The sequence below is a fragment of the Dermacentor silvarum genome, chromosome 6 (genome assembly GCF_013339745.2).
Source record: "Dermacentor silvarum isolate Dsil-2018 chromosome 6, BIME_Dsil_1.4, whole genome shotgun sequence".
NCBI lineage: Eukaryota > Metazoa > Arthropoda > Arachnida > Ixodida > Ixodidae > Dermacentor > Dermacentor silvarum.
Window position 1 is genome coordinate 60118205 of NC_051159.1, and position 8810 is coordinate 60127014.

The 8810-nt window shown below is 53.0% G+C and overlaps 1 pseudogene; it reads left to right on the top strand.

Annotated features, from left to right (window-relative positions):
• The first annotated feature begins 3028 nt into the window (after positions 1 to 3028).
• Positions 3029 to 5525, top strand: LOC125946305 (uncharacterized; annotated as a pseudogene).
• Positions 5526 to 8810: the final 3285 nt, after the last annotated feature.

An 8810-nucleotide genomic window follows, 5' to 3' on the forward strand; every position in this document is an offset into this window, starting at 1 on the left:
CCCTAAGACGCCGCGCCTGGACCTCTGGAATGCAGCGTCTCACCAAGCCCCTGCAGCCACAACTCACCGATGGCCCGCCGGCCTCCTCTTCTCCCGCCGCCAGCACCGACATGCCTACTTTGTCAACTCTCAACGCCACTAGCGACGTCAACAGTTCCAGGCCGGCTGCCCTGTCTCAACCGGCTGCGTTCCTCAGCTCCGCGCACGACACCGTGAAAATTCCGGCCACATTCAACGCTGTGAGCGACGCTGAGAACTTCGGGGCGACAGCCGCGTCGCAGCCGGCGTTCGTCGCCGCAATGTCTACCACGACCAAGTTCCACGCAGTAAGCGACGCCAAGAGCTGCGGACCCTCAGCTGTGTCGCAGCCAGGTGCGTTCCCCGTCGCCACCACCGCGGCCGCCGCGTCTGTTCCAACCGCAGTGCCGCCTGATGCAAAGAGCTGCAGCCTGTCATCTACATCGCAGCCGGCCGCGCTTCTTGCTGCCGATTCCACCGGATCTACGACGCCTCCCGTGCTGGCCAATGCAAACTCTATGTCCGCCAATGATACTCCCAATTTTCCTTCGCCCACCGCGTCCCAGGCTGACGACTCGTCGGCAGAGATGGATTTCACGGCGTCCCCAGAAAACAACCATAATACGCCAACCCAGGAAAGCGCCTGGAGCACCGTCGGTACCAGCCGTAAACCTGCCTCCACCGCCCGACCCCGCACCGAGCTCATCTCTGTTGGAATCCAACTCCCCCCCGGTACCCTCACTCCCAAGCTGCCTCTATATGACTTGCTCGCCGCAATCATCTCCGCCGCACATCTCTCCTCCAAAACCAGTGCAGAGATCACCCTTCAGGCCAAGCCAGCTCAGAGTCTTGTATTCCTGAAAACGCATTCCCCTCTCACCGCCCACCTCCTTCTCTCTCTCACGCATCTCCAGCTCAACGGTAAGCCAATATCCGTCAAAACTTATGCCCCTAATCCTCCCATCTCATGCCTAGGCGTCATTCATAACGTCGGCAGTCACTTCACTCCTGCTCAGCTCATGCATGACCTTGAATCATTCACGACTGATATTCTCGCTGCTCGTATGATGGGCACCACGGAATCGGTGCTGATAACCTTTGCTGGCACCGTCATCCCCCACTTCGTATATTTTAAACGCGTCGCTTTCCGATGCCGTCCTCATAAGCCTAAACCCCCCACATGCACTCGTTGTCTTGCTCTGGGACACCGTGCCCACCAATGCCCTCAACACAGCGTTCCGGCCAAGTGCCGCCGCTGTGCTGCTCCTCTGCCCGCGGATTCTACCGCTCACGTATGCGCCCAACCCTGGTGCATTCACTGCCAAGTAAACACTCATTCCTCTCTCGATCCCACCTGCCCTTTCCTCCTTGCTAAGCAACGCGAATGTGCTAAAGCCGCGTTTCTCCGTCGCACAGCTCTGCGCCGGGCCACGCAGGCCACCCCTTCCTCCGCCTCCTCCTCCGCTCATCATGAATCCCCCGCACCTCCGACCCCATCACCACCAGGATCCTACGCTGCTACAGTGAAAGGGTCCTCGGCATCGGCATCCCTTTCTTCCGCAACTATACCCTCTCCGTCCTTGGTTGAACAGAGCCACTCCTTCGATCTCCGGCTCACAATGCTGGAGCGCCACCAGCGCGAGCAACAGCGCATCTCCCATGAATTACAACAGCAAATCCACACATTGACACAAACCCTCCAGACAACCACTTCCTCTCTAACATCCCAGCTGACCAAGCTTAATGAGCACATTTCTACGCTCATAACCCCGTCCTCCAATGCCCAGGTCGCCCCATTGGCTGACTTGATCGAAACCACCACCACCGCACACCACAGTCGCTTGGTTCAACTAGAAACTTCGATTATACAGATTCTCACCACCCTCCAAGCGCAATCCAAGCAATTGGAATCCTTCACCTTTATGCTGCACTCCCTGCAGGAGTCTCTCCCCCCAGCCAAAAAGAAGGGACGCGCCCCCACAAACACCTCAACAACTACCCTATCTTAGATGGCGCGTGGAACGGACTTCGAGATTGTGCAGTGGAACTGCCGAAACCTTCGCCATAATAAGACCCCCCTCCATCAGTATCTCCTCACCCGCCCCTCCCTACCCCATTTTCTCCTTCTCCAGGAGACTCGGACGGCCCGCACCGTCCCAGGCTACCGCGCCTACCACGCCACGACGGGGACGCCGCTTGCGTCCGTTTATGTGCGCAACGACGTTCTCGTCGAGCCACTTGACATCCCCTCTAGCCTCCTTAAATATTTAGTTGGTGTGGTCTATCTCACTCGCCCTTATATCTTTCTACAATCCCCCTGTCACATGCTCTTTATTCACGGCCCTGGGCAAGTTCCTTCATTCTCTTCCATCCACCACCCATCTCCTCCTTGGGGGCGACTTCAACGCTCCTCACACACTCTGGGGCTACCCCCAGACCCTCAAACCCGGCCGCCTTCTCCATTGTCTTGCCCAGGAACGCCACCTCACTCTTCTTAATAATCCTGGCTCCCCTACTCGAGCGGGCACTTTCTCACAGCGCTCCACGACACCCGACCTTACCTTCTCTCGGGGCGCCCTTTCCTTTCACTGGCAGGTCACAGCCGAAACCCTTCTCAGTGACTACTTTCTCATTCATATTACCACCACTCTTTCCCACATCCCTCGCTGGCACCAAGTCACTCGCACTGACTGGCAGGCATTTCGCACTAATCTTCTTTCCGTGTCCTTTGAATCTTACGACGACTGGACGTCGTGCATCTCCGCAGCGGTGTCGGCCAGTAGCCGTCGCGTTCGCTCACGTCACCCGATCCCAGACCCGGATCCCCACTTTCTCCGTTTATGGCGTCGCCGTAAACGTCTCCAACGCTCCTTCCGCTCCCAACCCCAAAATGCCCAACTTTACTCCCGGATTGCTGCTCTGCGGGCGAGATAGTCGCCCACGGAGCATCCCTCGAGTATGCTCGTTGGAGTACGCTCTGCGATGGCCTCGACTCCGCATTGCACTCGCGATCCACATGGTCTCTTTTTAAATCTCTCTTAGGTACTAAGTCTGCCCTTGCTCCCACTTTAGCCAAAGCCCTCACTCAGGGGACTCCCTCCGAGGTCTTTGACAAGCTCGCCTCTCTGTATCTCCCGCCCCCTCTTACACCTTCCTAACCAGCCTACTCGGGCGATCCTAACCCAGACCTGGACCGCCCTTTCACTCTCCGGGAGCTCGAGGCTGCCCTGGCTTCTAATGCTTCTCGCTCCGCTCCCGGTGAGGACGCCATAACATACACCACACTCCGAAACCTTCCTGACCACGCCAAGGAATTCATTCTCCAGACTTTCAATAAGGCCTGGGACAGCGGCTGCCTGCCGAGCTCCTGGACATCCTCCCTCATTTCTATGATTCCAAAGCCGGGCAAACCTCCCTCCCTCTCTAACCTTCGCCCTATCTCCCTGACGTCGTGCGTTGGCAAGACCCTTGAGCGAATGGCTCTGACTCGCCTCTCTGATTTTCTTGAGGTGAGAGAATTCTTCCCCCATTCTCTTATCGGCTTCCGACGACGCGTCTGTGCACAGGACATGTTCCTGATCCTCCAGCATACCTTCTTCTCGCCCACTCCCAGCCAGATCCACGCTCTTGTGACTGTTGATGTCCGCAAGGCCTTCGACGGTGTGTGCCACGATCACATCCTGTCTCAACTTTCCTCCCTGGGATGCGGCAACCGCTTGTACTCTTATATCCGCTCCTTCCTCTCTAACCGAGTGGCTCGCTTTCGAGTTGACACTCACCTGTCCGACCCCCACGTCCTCACCCGTGGCACTCCTCAAGGTGCTGTTCTCTCTCCTACCCTTTTCAATATTGCTATGACCCCTCTCGCCTCCCAGCTAGCCCAAATTCCTGACCTCCACCACATTTTTTATGCCGACGACATCACTCTCTGGTGTTCGTCTGGCTCTCCCGGCCACGTACAGGACACCCTGCAACGTGGGCTAGATCTCATCGGCTCCTTTCTCACCACAGCTGGCCTGTCACCTGCTCCGGAGAAATCCGAGCTTCTCCTTCTCAACCACTCCGCATATCAGCGCTCCCACAACGCCCTCATCTGCCTCCATCTTTCTGGCTCTCCCATTCCTATCGTCTCCCAATGCAAAGTTCTTGGCTTCCCTTTGCATGCAGCCAAGAATGCGCATGCCCTCCACCACGCTGTAACGACCTGCCACTCAGTAACTCACCTCCTGCGGCGTGTGGTCACTCGGCGCTCAGGCCTCCACGAGGCTCATGCGTGTCGTGTCGCCCATGCGCTCGCCCTCAACAAGTTCCTGTACTTTGTACCTTACGTTTCCTTAACGAACACTCAACTTAACACCCTTGAAACCGCCCTCTTAGGCCTCTACAAGGCAGCTCTCAATCTCCCTATTACTACCTCCACTGCTAAGGTCTTTGCCACAGGCCTCTTCCATCCTCTCCGTTCTCTTCTTTCTCTCCACCGTGACTCCCAGGTTGCCCGGCTTTCCCTTACCGTCAGGGTCAGTGGTTACTGGCCCAGGCGGGTATATCCCCCATTCCCGTTTCCACATTTACCTCTCCTATATCCACCCCGGCTCCCAACCTTCGTATCCTCCCCCTCCCGTCCAATATGTCTCCCGTCTTGCATGCCGGTCGTCGTCACGCGGCAGCGCAGCACCATGTCCCCCCCTTTACTACCCAAGGAGTAGCCTACACGGATGCCTCTTTCGTGGCTCCTCGAGGTTCCTGCGGCTACGCTATCTACCATCCCCACCTCCCAGCACCTGAAACCCACACCAGCGGGCCGTTCCTACACCCTCCGGATGCACTCTCTCTCGAGGTCCTTGCCATTGCCCATGCCCTACAATCATTTGCATCCCTTCCCTCTCTCCCAGAGTACACAATATACTCCGATTCCCAAGCCGCCATCCACCACATACAGAACCGCACACTACCCCATTCACTCCAACAGGAGGTCGAACGAGCTGTCTCTGCACTGCAGCCTTCCACCGTTTTTCCTTCGCTGGGTCCCTGGGCATTCAGGGATTAACGGCAATGAGCTGGCCCATCAGCTCGCCCGTGACGCTTCTAACCGGGCACCGTTGATCCCCTGGCCCAAGCCCTCGGAGGACGGTGGGAGACTCTCCCTGCGCCGCACCATCAAGGAAGTCTACCTCCAGCTCCGTCTCGACAAGCGCCTCTACCCTCCCCCTCATCCATCACTCACTGTGCCGGAGGCTCGCCTTCTGCGGCATATCCAAATGAATGCATTGATTACCCCCTTCCGTCTGTTTCTTTATCGTTATCGAGTCGACCCCAGCTGTCCCAACTGCCCCTCTACATATGCGGACCTAGCTCATTGCCTTTTCCACTGCCCCGCTGCTCAGCAATCGCATTCATATCCTCCCCCTTCCCTTTCCATCACCACCTGGCTCGACTGGCTTGGCGCTGAAGGGCAAGAAGAACAGCGTAGACTTGCCGCCCAGGCGGTTGAAATGCTCGGCCTGTAAAAACTGGGCTGAATAAAGGTCTACTACTACTACTACTAGAATTCAAAAGCGAAATTCAATGAGACAACATGTCACGAGTAAAGGGACAACACACGTGAAAGAACAACGATCAAGAGAGCACTCGGTGTTTTAAACTGCACGACCGCTCGAAGCGCGTCACCCGAGCCGTGATCGAGCGAAAACCAGCGATGAGCTGTCATTATCAAAATGGTTCTGGACCAGGAAGGTCACATCGTCAGCATCGCACTGGCGATGGGAGCCTTGGAGGTTTGGTCAAGTCCGTGACGCTGGCAGTCCAGGGTGTGGCCGTCGACCTCGGCGACGGTCGAGCCAGGCTCCTTGGACCGGCTGCAGTCTCTCACAGCAGTGCCGGGTACTCCAGAAAGGATCCCACTTCATCGGCAGACCAGCACGTTCGATAGTTTCCAGAACGCGACGTCGGCACTTAAGAAAGGATGAGATGGAATCAGCGGCCGAACGTGTCATTAGGCCTAACCCGTCGAGCCTCTGCCACGTCAGCAACGGCGACCGGAATAAACAGGCGTCCACCAAGATGACAAAACCTTCAGGATCGTCGGGAGTAACAACTCAGAAAGAGACGCGACGCGACCTGGACGAAGGTCCACATGAGTCAGTGTCAACGACCTAAGAACATTCCACGTAAGCAGCGACGCAGCCCGATGGGCTAGAGGTGTCGAGTGTAGGGATTAAGACTGACTTAAAGGACAGCTTAATTAGCTGCTAGTTTTGACTACGGGTTAGAACCGCTTGTATATATATTAGACTTATTTTGTTTATCATTGTTGGTTGTGTGTAGTGGTAATCTGCTTTTTGGTTTGCTTTTATTAAATCATGTGTGCCATGCCGTCATACGTCTTTTAGTCCATCTCAAACATCTGTGCCCCTGAGTACTGTGACTCAATAACATTTCCTACATTGTTTTCTTTTTCACATCCCTCTCACCAATGTTGTGAAATTTTTCGGCATCCACGTAGGCTTATAGTATTTATCAAAGAACAATGGACACTTGAAAGTCGAAATTTAATTAGTTCAACTAATTGTGCAATAAACTACGGCAGTCTATTCAACTCACTTGGACAATAATGAAGAAAAATAAAGAAAACTAGTAGCAAGTTGCACTATGCCTTAACACAAAAAAAAATCGGAATGTACTTTCCAGAATTTATTTGGTGACATTTTATTTAGGTACTCCAAGAACTTGTTGAAAATTTACCTAATTTTGCTTTTTGCATTAAAATGATCATGCACAGGCCGTGCAAGGTGGCGCATCAGTGACTGCTGTAGAAAGTCTACATATTTCGTGCAGCAACAAAATACTGCAGACAACTCTGCCTCTAGACATGCCTTCTGCTCTTGAAAAAAACGTAACCAGCTGTACCGAAACTCCTCTGACTGATTCCTTTTGTTGTTGCAATACGAAGGATAGCTTGGATACCTGAAGACAGTCTAGTGAATTTTTTTGCAGCCTCGCACCAATAGAATAGTTTCAAATCTCTTTAGCATGACTGCAATGCAAATATCTTTCTAACTCTGTCATTTTGATTCGACACTGTGATGTCTAGCAACCATTGAAGTTTGCCTTTCGCTACCCCTTCCAACCACCCCAATGTGCTTCCCCTTGTTGATAGGTGGGGCCGCTGTCAAACTCACGGTGCTAAACATCAGGTCATCCATCACACGCCTGAGCACGATCAACTCTAGAAATTCAATAATTAGATAACCTGGGAACAATGCTGAGAAACTGTTCAGCGTCACGAAGACAAAAGAATTTCAGCAGAACCCATCTGTGATGCAGATTCTTCTTCCAAGGTTTCGAATGGGTCCCAGAGTACCCTATCAAGGACAAAGCCGTTCGTCCCAGGAAAACACACAATACATTTAATATACCCAGGATGAAAAAATAGTTAATAAACACATAATGGAATATTATGATCAAAAGGCAACACATATCTAAAGACTAGCAAACAAACAGTGGCAGCACAGCACATTCGCAAGTGGGACCATGTGGTATCGTCAAAGGAAATCAGTTCACCAGTGAGTGGTGGCGGGCGAGGCAATGAAGTAGACGGTGGAGGTTCTCACCAGAACTGGTGGTGTTGAGTGACGGGTGACAGAAGACTGGCTCGAGGTAGTTTCCAGCCGGCTGAAGAGACGCCGGTACCGCATTAAAGTCGGGGAGAGGATTCAGCAGGGGTTAATGACGTCCGAGTCGCGCAGCTGTCAGCTAGCTCAAGCCTGTAACTCGACCGCTTGCCTTTTCTGATTGCAAGCAGTGGAGCCCACAGGCCGTATGGTTCACAGTCTGGTCATCCCAGTCAGGTGAAGGCTTGATGGCTCGGACCCGCAACCCAACAGCTTATCTTCAATGCCCGGTCCGGTGGACGAGCCGCTTCCATGATTTCCCTGCCACTCTCCTTCCAATGCTGCGCTTCGCTTTTTCTTCTGGTTTGGCCTTTGTGTCTTTCCAGTACTGGTGATCTTCGAAGCTACGTGTTTTCCAATGTTTGGTGCTTGCAAGCTCTGTGGATTTTCAAGATTGCTTCATTTTTCTTTTATTTCTTACTTACGCCGCGTGTTCTCCTGCTTGACACTCTTTGACGTCATCTTCTTTACCCTAGCATGGGATTCACGTCCGCACGCGCACTCTTTGTTGTGCTCTTTTCCTTTCATCATCCACGGCACTTAGTTTCGCACACTACACTCATCACACCATTATAAGACAACTATGGAAGTTAATGCCACATAGCGACACACCATATTGACTAAGACACTTTTTTTTAGAATCTAGTGGTCCTCCTGAGCTTTCAAGTACTTCGACTATATGGGACATGCACTATCACCATGATTGGCGCACTTTGTTACGACCATCACTAGCCAAGGTTATCTCAAGAAAGTGGGACGAGGACTGTAGGCAGATGCAACGGCGCATGCAGTGATGCCGGCGAAATTACAAAGGAATGACGTCAACAGAATGATGAAGGCATTATGACGACGATAAATAACCACGATGCAATTACAATGTCATGACAATGGCATAATCACGATTGAGTGACGATAGCATAACCATAAAGAATAAAGGAAAAATTTTGGTGACGAAATGACAAAGACGGTATGACTACTATGGCACGACACCAATTGGATGACATTTCTGAAATGATGGCAACAGTGCGACAACAGCGTGACGGGGTGGCCTGGCGACAATGGAATGACGACAAGTGTACGATAACGATAACGTGACGACTGTATGACGAAAATGGCGGGACA